The sequence below is a fragment of the Dama dama genome, chromosome 18 (assembly GCF_033118175.1).
Source record: "Dama dama isolate Ldn47 chromosome 18, ASM3311817v1, whole genome shotgun sequence".
Classification (NCBI taxonomy): Eukaryota; Metazoa; Chordata; class Mammalia; order Artiodactyla; family Cervidae; genus Dama; species Dama dama.
This window is the reverse complement of record NC_083698.1, coordinates 86,884,378-86,896,636: the sequence shown is the minus strand read 5'-3', so window position 1 is coordinate 86,896,636 and position 12,259 is coordinate 86,884,378. Positions and strand designations below refer to the sequence as shown.

The 12,259-nt window shown below is 38.7% G+C and overlaps 1 protein-coding gene across 1 annotated transcript in view; it reads left to right on the top strand.

Annotated features, from left to right (window-relative positions):
* Positions 1–12,259, top strand: part of GRM8 (glutamate metabotropic receptor 8) — an 819,273-nt gene that overhangs the window by 233,596 nt on the left and 573,418 nt on the right. The window lies entirely within an intron of this gene.

The window sequence follows — 12,259 nt, the reverse complement described above, 5'->3', positions numbered from 1 at the left end:
ACAGAATCCCAACCCATGGACCCCCAGGGAATTCCCCCTTTTAGTTCTTTAAGCAGTTTCCTTTAGCTTTTTGAAAAAAAAAAAAAAACCAAATAGCTCCACTTCCTACCACACTACAACCTTGTGCCAATTAGAAATTATATTTGACTGCAAACAGCAGAAACTGGTCTGCCTTGGTTTAACCATGTAAGACTTAGCTTTTCTCACATAACAAAAAGCCCATGGGTAGAGAGTCTCAAATCGGTAGAGTGGTCCAGGATGTTCTCAAAATTCCAGGCACCCTCTACTTTCCAGTTCTGTCATCCTTAGTATGAAACGTTCATTCTTAACAACTGCCTCCCATTACAAAATGGCTGCTTTACTTCCAGACTCACAGTGTCATTTGAGGTCGGAAAAAGAAAACCAGGATAATTCAGAAAGGAGCTGTGTTTCTTTCAGTTCAGTTCAGTTCAGTTCAGTTGCTCAGTCGTGTCCGACTCTTTGCGACCCCGTGAATCGCAGCACGCCAGGCCTCCCTGTCCATCACCAACTCCCGGAGTTCACTCAACTCATGTCCATTGAGTCGGTGATGCCATCTTTTAGTGGAGGCAAAACTTTATAGAAACCTGCAACAGCTTTTCCCTTATGTCTTAGTGGTGAAAACTGTCAAGAAGTCAACCCTGGCTGCAAGGCAGTCTGACAAAATTAGTATTTTGGCTGGGCTCATTGTCACTCTAAAGAACTTAGGACTCTGTTAGTAAGGCAGAACCAGTGAATAGATTTTGCATAAATAACTGTACCTATGCCCATCCCAACCCCAGGCGTGAACTGTGTGCTTATACTTGGCTTTAGTATTAGAGGCAAAAGTACAGAGGAAAGAAGAAAAGAAGGCTTTCTCAAGGTTGCAAGGGGCTTCTGATTAGCTGTACACTGTGTGTTTTTTCTTCCTTGGTGTTAAAATGTCTTTGTTCCCTTTGGTTGGATAGATTATCACTTTCTGTCTTTCTCTTCTTCTAATTACTCATTTGCCAGGTGATGCCATTTCCTTAGAGTAACCTTCCTTGACACTTCAGAAAACAATGGACAACTCCCCCATGCCCCTTAGGTTTACCAGGTAGCGCTAGTGGTAAAGAATCCACCTGCCAATGCAAGAGACGCTGGTTCTATCCCTGGGGTTGGGAAGATCCCCTGGAGGAGGAAATGGCAACCTGCTCCAGTATTCTTGCCTGAAAAATTCCATGGAAAGAGAAGCTTGGTGGGCTACAGTATACAAGGTCACAAAGAGTCGGACATGTCTGAGCGACTGAGCACACACTCATGCCCCTTGGACCAAGATCTGTTTTCCTTCTTTTTGGAGCATTTATCACAATTATACTTATTTGTGAGAGATGGGGGGGCAGTTTTTTTAATTGTTCAATTTCTTGCTCTCTTTTCCATTAGACTATAAACTCCTCCCTTATGTGTCTAGCACAGTGCCTACAACAGAGCAGACCCTCAATAAATATTTTTTGAATGAATTAATAATGAATGAATAAATTTTAAGGCTCCTCCCTCACCTGCTGTTCTTCCTTTTCTTTATGCATCTTTTTTATCCTGGTCCTCCATTCTAACTTTAAACATTCTCTAAGTATTCTCATATATATTTATCCATTCATTTGTATGTCTTTACTTTTTGTCTCTACCTCTCTCTAGATTATTCTTCCTCTCTCTCAGATGGTACTGTCTTTATTCACAACTCTATAGGTCTACCCTAATTTTCTTACTCAGGTATCTGTAACCCACATTCAGTTGCCTACTATTTTTTATCTGGAATGCCTTGTCATCACCCTCTACCCAACAAGTTCTAAATGGCAGTCATCAGAAGCACATCTCAATTCTCTAGTGTCTGAAAGTGATGATACCTCCTAGTTACTTAAGCTTGAAAATATGGTGTCATTTGTAGGATCATTTATTTACATCATTAAGTTGCATTTTCTTTACCTTGGCAAATAGCTCTAGCTGTTCTCTAGTCTTGTTGCCACCACCCCACTACACAATGTGCAGGGTTTGTGGGTACTGGTATATGTGAGATGACAAGATCAAAGGTGACAGGCGTCAATGGCCAAATGCTGTCCATCAAGAATGGGGCAGATTAGAGGCTTTTGCCAGTTTATGGCAGTATACTCTTTTTTTTGTTTTTTGTTTTGACTTTTAACAATTGGAATAGAATTGCTTTACAATGTTGTGTTAGTTTTTTGCTGTTCAACAAAGTGAATCAGCCATATGCATACATATATCCCCACGTTCTTGAACCTCCCTCCCACTCCCCCTGGCTCCACCCACCACATTATACTCTTTTTAATACCATGTTCTGATGCTCATGACTTGTGGCACAATCAATTTGATAACCTGGGATTACTCCACAGTAAAATTTGAGAGAGTTCAACTGCTTAAAATAGGGGGACCATGTTATGATAGTAGGTATGGACAATTTTTGCATTTTGATGAAAAGATCACAAAATGGTATTAAAAAACTGCAGAAGTAGAGCTGCAGTAGTAAAGCATTTTGTAAAGACAGATTAGATATTCCTACTCAATCAATTTCATAATGCAGAAATTTGTGGAAATTTATTAATAGGTATGAAATTTAGAAAAGTTAACACAATTGCTTCACAGATTATCCCATTAATCAAGATGGACATTTTTCTTTTACAGGAAAATAGTGAATCATATGGACATATTGAATGAATAAATGAATATGGCAGTGTATGTATGAGGCCAGAATGATTGATTGAGAAGTGACAAATTTTGATCCTTTCTATTCAGCATTTGCAGTCTAAAACTCTATTAGTTGTTGGAAAAAAAAAAAAAAACAACCCAAGTGTTTGGAAAAGCTGTGAGCAAACAAAAGTTATATTTTAACATAAAACTTTTAAAGTCAGTTTGTGAAAGGATAATTTCTACATGGCTTTAGATTGATTGGCCATGCAGTATGCAGAAATTTAGTGAACACTTTCCACATTACCCTGGTTACTTCCTACAGAGAATGTAAGGCTCTTTAGGATATTTTTTTTTTTTTCTGTTTGGACTGAGAACGAGTAATGGTTTATGATATAGTTCATTTTTTAGCTCACTGCATTTGTCAGATTGAAATTCATCTCTGTCATCATGTTGTTCTTTAGGATATATTCCTTTGATAGATAGAGGTTTAGATATATGGGGCACAGAGGCAAAGAAGCACAGCTGGTATCAACAACAGGTTCACTTCACTCTTAATTTCCCTGATTTTATACCTTTTCCCTTTTTCATTAAGTATCCATTTGATTATGGGGATTACATAAAAGCATTATGGGGATTGATAAAAGCATTTGTTTCCTTTTAAATTTATTTCAGCTAATTCTGGCCCCCTTAATGTATCTAGCATTGAGACATAGGAATTAAGGCATGTTTAGATATTTGCTATAGTCTTATTCCCACAGGAGGAGTAATACTGGAAAAGGAGACCAGAGGTCAAGATCCTATTCCCCTTTATTGGTGAATGTATTTCATTTATTACTTTTAGAAATTCTTTTCCTCTGGACATTTTCATGTTTTTCCCCAATAGGGTAGAATAAATATTATTTTGGTTTTCATCCATCATAATAATAGAAAGCTACTGTCATAAGGAGAAACTTGAGACTTGAGAACTGGAGCAGTGTTAAGTCAAAAATCTAAGCTTGTTTTTATGATAAAAACAGCGAGTAAATGGCATGGAAGAGATACAAAAATATGTGCCTAATATTTTTCTTTGGATCTCATCTTCATGGGTCCCTTAAAATAAGTGGTTATAATTCAGTTCATCAACTTGACTAACATCATTCAAATTGATTGTCATTATTCAGCAATAAAACTGTTGGCAAGTTCTTCCCTTTATAGCTGGTTGGGTTGGTGTGCTTTTGCATATCTAACTAACCTTGGTACGTTGATATATGTCGCTATAATAAAATAGGAAAATCAGCTCTATCAAAAGATACAGTAACAACCAATATTGGAGCTAGTAAGATATTCTGTTTGTGTGGAACTGTCTCTTTCCCTCCCATTTTTATGGCAGTAGAAAATTCAATGGTAAGAATGGATAGCAGTCAATATCATGTTTTTAATGTAATATGATATGAACCAGAACTAGAAGCAAAGTTCGAATCATGTCTTTTGTTTAATGGCCTGTATCTTATGGTTTGAAGGGAACAGATGAGTAAAGAAGATGGTTTTTAAACCATGGGAAGCTTTTTTTTAGGTTACCTTCCTCTTTCCTTTTTCCTTCCCAGACTAATTTCTCAAACATTCCAGTTCTAGCCAACTGGCGTATCCCAACTCTCTGGCACAGGGATTGGTCTTGGGGTGATCATGTGACCTGATAGGAGGAGACAGGTGTTGGAGGGTCAGAAGGACTCTTCCCTTTTCTTTTTGGGTTGTTCTCTTTCTCCTTCCTTCCCTCTCCTGTCAGATGTGCAGGAAGTACTAAGAAGCTTTCTTGCTAATGATCAACAGACTTTCAGTCACAAGAAGGTTGGTTGTAAAGTGAAGTTGACACCTTAAGTGGTAGAAAGAAAGCATTCTAGGTAATTTAAAACTCTCTGATTTGAAAACAGTTGGTAACACTTTATGCCTATTATTTCTTTACTATTTATTTAAAATTTTTATCCAAATTTTGAATGCGATGCTTTTAAAATCAATAATAATAGCCTCTGCCAACTATTGAGTTCTTAATATGTGCTAGGGATTGTGCTAGATAATTTATGTGTCTTAGGTCATTTAACCCGCAAAATCACATTATGATTTTAAAACCGCCACCTCCATGTGCCAATGAGGAAACTGAGGCATCAAAAGTTTAAGTTGCTTACATGAGATATGCAGCTAGCAAGTGGTAGAGTCAGAATTTTGTCCCATAGGACATGCTTCTACCCCATGAAGCCATCCACAGCCAGACCTTGAATTTGGAGAAGCCAGTTTTGAAGATCATTTAGGTCTCTATCCTAAATATCCTAAAAAGCAATCCTTTAAGGACAGTTTTGCAGAAGCAACTTTTGAGCCATTAGGGGAATTAAAGTCTTGCTCATGGTTGTATACTAAATGGGATGAAAAAGGCAGTGGTGTGTAGTAGGAAATGATTTGGCCTTGTGAACACAGTTCATCCACTGTCTGAGGTCAGCGGACTTTCTTTGCTGCTTTGTCTTCCCAGTATCCCGAGGCATCCTGCCTTTCCATCTTTGACCTTGTCATCATCAGTTGGTATGTTCTGGGAGCCCAGTTGTTGCCTTCTTAGATTAGCCTCACTCCACTATATAAGGAATGATCCTTCATATTTCTGTAGTGGCCAGTAACTCAACCAAGATCTCATTTCAACCACCCTATGAGATGGATTCTTGTACTCATTTTCTTTATGTCTTAGGTGCTTAGATATCACCTTGCTTTCAGTTAATTTGCATTTCTAAATATGTTGTCTTAGAAATGATCTTTAGTTCTGTTTTACAAATGTTGCTGAACTTGCAGTTAAATGGTAAGCTCTACAAAGAGAAGAATTGACTATCAGTTTTGTGTTCCTGACTTTCCTTCAATAATGCCTCCTGCTGGTACTCAGAAGTTTCTCCGAAAATAAAAAAGATAACCTATTAATATCTGGGGCTGACTTTCCAGAGTTGATTGTCAAATATTCAGACTTGTTGTTAGCTGGCTATTACACTGTTGGTAGTTTGAATTCTATGGCGGGATTATTTTATACTAGGAAAATTGGCAAGGGCTACAATATCAAGGCTCCCCTCCATCTACTCCCTCTCTCAGAGATCCAGTTTACCAGGACATCCCTGTTGATAGCCTTTCCTTTGGTCCACAGACAACTGCTCTCCCTTATCCTTTGTGGATTAACTAATGGCCATGACCCAGATGTCTTCACCTGGGAAGAAGGTTGAGGTGAGGATATTGTTTCAGTCTCCAGGTCTTTGCTGTCCTGAGACTCTGAGCAGAAGATGACAGCTTCTATTCACTGTAGAAAACCAAAGAGAAAATTGTCAGAGAGAACTTGATCAGGAAGGGTGGAATAGACATCACCAGAAGACTCCCTCCTTCTCATCCCAGTCTGTGTTTCTTTCCATTCATCCTTTTTTGAACCGGTGAGCTGGTCAAGCTATGCCTGTAGGGATCTCAGAGGATGCTTCGGTTGCAGGCTAAAAGAATTCCTGATCAAAAGTGCTGTAAAACCACAGAGATCTTTATTGTTTACTTAACAGAAAGTTTGGAAATCAGAAGCCCAGTGTTAGCTCCCTGTTTTATTAATGGCCTCAATGATTCCAGGCTGTTACTTTCTGCTTCTCTGTTACCCTCAGAGTGTAAGTAGTATTTCCCCTTCTGCCTGCAAGAAAGCTTCAGTAGATCTAAACAACAGGAAATTAGTTCACCACCCAGATGCTCAAGAATATCCTGAATTTGTGACAGGAAACCCTGGTTTCTCTCTCCCTCTCTCTTTTTTTTTTGGCTGCACTGCATGGCATATGGGATTTATTTCCACGACCAGGGATGGAACCCATGCCCCCTGCAGTGGAAGCTCAGAGCCCTAACCATGGGACTGCCAGGGATTTCCTTTTTTTTTTTTTCTGAAGGAAAGACACTCTCTAACCTTAAATAGAGAGTTTAAGGAATAAAAGGGAAATGGTGCATCTTATAGAATAGTGCTAAGAAAAACCCTTTATGGTAAAAATAATTTTGAGGTATTCATTTCCAATTAGCAGGATACTCCAGTGATTCTATGTGATGAGAAGTTAATTAAGGAAACCAGCAAACCAAGTCCATCGTAGAAGCTGTAGGAAGAACTAAAGCAAAAACATTGCAAGAAGAAAAAGTAAAAGCCTTCAGTTTATTATAAGATCCAAGGCAGTAAAATGCTATTTAAGTGGAATTGAAGACCCAAATGGCTGCAATTATGGGATATTGCAAAATTTTTCACATTAAGAAAAAAAATAACAATATTTTTACTTTTATAGGAAGCAAAATTAAATGAAGTTGCCACAGGAGACAGGATATCTGAAATCTTAGGAATTAGTGAGCACCGCTGCTCTAAGGGACTTGTTCTTTGTTTCCCGTTGCTAACACACTACCTGATAGACCATGTGAGAAGAAATGATGCAGATAATAGAACTGAGATACAAAGTCAGGGTGTGGGGGTGGGGGACTGGCCGTGGTGAAAGGAGCCCATGCCAGTTATCGGAACCGAGCTGGATGGACTGCAGATGGAGTGGAGAGGTTACTAGTGTTTGGACCTGTATTTTCCTCATTTGATGCAGTGGGAACAGAATTGGCCCCAGCTGTGAGCTCAGTCGTATCTGACTTTTTGTGACCCTATAGACTGTAGCCAGCCAGGTGCCTCTGTCCCTGGGATTTTCCAGGCAAGAATACTGGAGTGGGTTGCCATTTCCTCCTCCAGGGGATCTTCCCAACCCAGGGATTGAACCCAAGTTTCCTGCATCTCCTGAATTAGCAGGCAGATTCTTTACCACTGTGTCACCTGGGAAGCCTTGAATTGGCCCCAGAAACTGGTGAAATGACCCAGAAAGATCGAGACCCCACAGGGCTGGATCCCTGGACCCTTGTTCCCTTGTAGGACCAGCTTTCTGGCTCCATTTCTTTGACACCAAATATTACCTCTCTTTCCGTACTACTGAGTGAAATTAAGTAATGAAATGGTAAATGTGTATTCACAGGTGACCGATACTTATCTTGACTATCTTGATTAGCTGTTTTATAATCCTTTTGTGAGGCTGGATTATCCACAGTATTTATTCCAGTTACATCGTCTGCTTAAAATGCATAGGGAAGGGATCCCGTGCCATGATACAAGGTACGGAAAAGACTGGCACACAGAATGTAGGATATTAAGAAAGTCTTGTAATCTTTAAGATTTTTATTTTTCAAAAAATAATGCTGTGTGAGTACATATGGTACAAATTTTTTTTTTTTGAAATTTCCCTTTAGTGCATCAGAAATGAAAGTGTCTTTCAAGCATTGAGCATCAAAATCTATCTTCATATAAAACACGATTGCCCCTCCTTAGAACACAATAGATTTGGGGTTTTCATCTGTAGGAGAAATCCTCACAGGCTTCGGAGACAGATTAAAGAGGAAGACAAGAATATAAATGCAAGTAGTTTAACAAATTTATAGTTGCTGTTGTTTAGTCACTAAATCTGTGTCCGACTCTTTGTGACCCCATGGAGTATAGCCCCGGACTCCTGTGTCCATGGGATCTCTCAGGCAAGAATACTGGAGTGGGTTGGCAATTCTTTCTCCAGGGGATCTTTCTGAACCAGGGATCGAACCTGCATCTCCTGCATTGGCAGGCGGATTCTTTACTACTGAGCCAAACAAATGTAATACAGAATCACAACTCCATTCATCCTAAGTGAGATGTACAAATCTAGTAAAATTGGAAGCCTCATGTTTTGTGAAGGACAGCAGCTTCCTTCCACAAATTTTAATTTATTCAATTAATTAAACCTCAAGTCACATCTGAGTTTTCATACTAAATGAATATGTTCAAGTTGGTACTGTGACTTAATTTTACTAAATGTTAAGTCTTTTCCTTCCTGGGGCAGCATCACCTTTTCACAAAGAATGTGTGAAAGGCCGAGTCTGCAGTATTTTATAAACATTGTCGTGGGTTTAAGGTTGTGCTGTTTTGTATTCCATGAATTTGCTGCTGAGGTTCATAGAATCTGACACTCAAAGGAAATGTCTCAAATATTACCTCTGACTGAATAATACATTGACTTTTTTTTAAAAGAAGAAATGTGTGAGAAAATGAAATAGTATCTAGGACAATAAGTAAAACTCAAGGACAATAATAAATAATAATCAATGAGATGGTAATCTCTTTGAGTTCAGGACCCTCCCCATCTTCCTCCTCTCTGCATCTTTCTTGTTCTCTTCTTTTAATTACATCATTACAGCAAGTGACATTGAGCATCATAACGACTCAGAAAAATAGCTTTTGAATAATGAGTGGACACATAAATATTATTATCCCTCCCCAAATCTGGCTTGCCCTGTCGGATGTACTCAGTGATTGATAAGCATTTGTTGAATAAAGTTTTTGAATTAGAAACTTTTTTTCTTGTAGGGGGTTCAGTCATAACTTTGAAGCTTGTACAGTTCTGAGCAAGAAGCTATTAAAATGCTGTTGAGTAAAGATTTTGATGGGCACACTTTAATAAATAGAAGAGTCATTTAGAATTAAAACAATGTTATGCAAATAAATACTGGGAACAGGATTGAAATTAATTTCTTCACCTAAGTAGATGGTTTTCTTCTTACCATTTTGTATGCAATTTTAAATGTATTGGCTTTTATATATTGACTTCCCAACATATAGCTATTTTTTACTACTTTCCTGTTTTGAGACATTCTTGCTTACCACCTGTACAGTTATTACTGCATATTTTCTTTAAATTGGCTCACTTTGCAATCTAAATTTATTTAAAGAGGAAAGTTTGTATTAGTACTGTGAATAGAAACCAGTATCCTCCGCTGAAAACAGAAGGCAACTATAAAAATAAATATAATGTGATGACAATGACGTTATTAAATTTTAGCCAGCTTCTGTTGCCTGGAGAAAGACTGAGCCTGATTTACATTTTCTTAAAAAGACAAGAAGTTGTCAAACTTTAGAGAAGAGTTAAAGACATGCAAACACTGAAATGAGTCTTTGTCTCTGGCCATGTTGTAAGTGTTGAAAAAGAATCCAGAGAAGAGTAACTTCTCTCTACGTTGAGTCAAACATAAACTTCAACCAAGAGAAAAATAATCCAGGTTTTTTTCATAATTCCAAACTCGTGGGGCTATAACTTGTGAAATTTTAGGGCTTTGTAATTTTTGTGATAAAGTAAAAACATTCTCTTCATCTTAAACTTTGTTGAAAACATTTGATTGAACACAAACAAAGTTAAGAATATAATTTAGAGTGAAACATCCATTTTCCTTCTGTGGACTTATTTCTTGCCCTATGGGTCATATAAGCAATGTTTGGGCATTCTACAAAGGTACTATATGCTGAGTCAGGTTTATACTTTTTATATCATTAATGTTTCATAGTGAATATCATTCTAGGCAGTGTTCATGAAGTTAAGATACATACATTGTTGTTGTTTGGTCACTAAGTTGTGTCCAACTTTTTGCAACCACATGCACAAGAGCGTGCCAGGCTTCCCTGTCCTTCACCGTCTCCTAAAGTTTGCTCCAGTTCATATCCAGTGAGTCGGTGATGCCATCCAAGCATCTCATCCTCTGTCTCTTCCCCCTTCTTCTCCTGCCCTCAGTCTTTCCCAGCATCAGGGTCTCTTCCAGTGAGTCAGTTCTTAGCATCAGGTGACCAAAGTATTGGAGCTTCAGCTTCAGCATCAGTGCCTCCAATGAATATTCAGGGTTGATCTCCTTTAGGATGGACTGTTTTGATCACTTTGCAGTCCAAGGGACTCTCGGGAGTCTTCTCCAACACCATAATTTGAAAGAATCAGTTCGTTGCTGCTCAGCCTTCTTTATGGTCCAGCTCTCACATAAGTACATGACTACATGAGAACCATAGATTTGACTATATGGACATTTGTCAGCAAGGTGATATATCTGCTTTTTAATAGACTATCTAGTTTGTCATGGCTTTCCTTTCAAGGTACAAGCATCTTTTAATTTCAGGACTGTATTCTCTGTCTGCAGTGATTTTTGAGCCCAAGAAAATTAAATCTGCCACTGTTTCCACTTTCCCCCTGTCTATTAGACATGAAGTAATGAGACTGGATGCCATGATCTTAGTTTTCTGAATGTTGAGTTTTAAGCCAGCTTTTTCACTCTTCTCTTTCACTTTCGTCAAGAGGCTCTTTAGTTCCTCTTCGCTTTCTGCCATAAGGGTGGTTTCATCTGCATATCTGACGTCATTGATATTTCTCCTGGCAATCTTGATTCCCACTAGTGCTTCATCCAGCTTGGCATTTTGCATGATGTACTCTGCATATAAGTTAGATAAGCAGGGTGACAGTATATAGCCTTGATGTACTCCTTCCCCAAATTTGAACCAGTCCATTTTTCCATGTTCAATTCAGTTGCTTCTTGACCTGCACACAGATTTCGCAGAAGGCAGGTAGGGTGGTCTGGTATTCCCATCTCTTTAAGAATTTTCCACAGTTTGTTGTGATCCACGCAGTCAAAAGCTTTAGCGTACTTAGTCAATGAAGCAGAAGTAGATTTTTTCCTAGAATTCCCATGCCTTTTCTATGATCCAGTGTATGCTGGCAATTTGATTTCTGGTTCCTCTGCCTTTTCTAAATCCAGCTTGTACATCTGGAAGTTCTTGGTTCATGTAGTCTTCTTCATGTTGAAGACTAGCTTGAAGAATTTTGAGCATTACCTTGCTAGCATGTGAAATGAGTGCAATTGTACGATAGTTTGAACATTCTTTGGCATTGCCCTTCTTTGGGGTTGGAATGTAAACTGATGTTTTCCAACCCTGAGGCGAATGCTGTTTTCCAGGTTTGCTGGTACATTGAGTGCAGCACTTTCACAGCATCATCTTTTAGGATTTGAAATAGCTCAACTGGAATTTCATCACCTCCATAGCTTTGTTCCCAGTAATGTTTCTAAGGCCCAGTGACTTCACACTCCAGCATGTTTGGCTCTAGTTGAGTGACCTCACCATCATGGTTATACAGGTCCTTAAGACCTTTTTTGTATAACTCTTCTATGTATTCTTGCTACCTCTTCTTAATCTCTTCTGCTTCTGTTAGGTCCATACCATTTCTGTCCTTAATTGTGCCCATCTTTGCATGAAATGTTCTGTTGCCTTAGTATCTCCAGTTTTCTTGAAGAGATCTCTAATCTTTCCCATTCTATTGTTTTCCTCTATTTTTTTGAGCTGTAAGGCCTTTTTATCTCTCCTTGCTATTCTTTGGAACTCTGCGTTCAGATGAGTATATTTTTCCCTTTCTCCTTTGCCTTTTGCTTCTTGTCTTTTCTCAACTGTTTGTAAGGCCTCCTCAGACAACCACTTTGCCTTCTCTCATTTCTTTTTCCTTGGGATGGTTTTGATCACCACCTCTTGGATAATGTTGCAAACCTCCGTCCACAGTTCTTCAGGCACTCTGTCTACCGGATCTAATCCCTTGAATGTATTTGTCACCTCCACTGTATAAGGGGTTTGATTTAGGTCATACCTGAATGGTCTAGTGTTTCCCCCTAATTTCTTCAATTTAAGCCTGAATTTTGCAATAAAGAGCCTGTGATCTGAGCC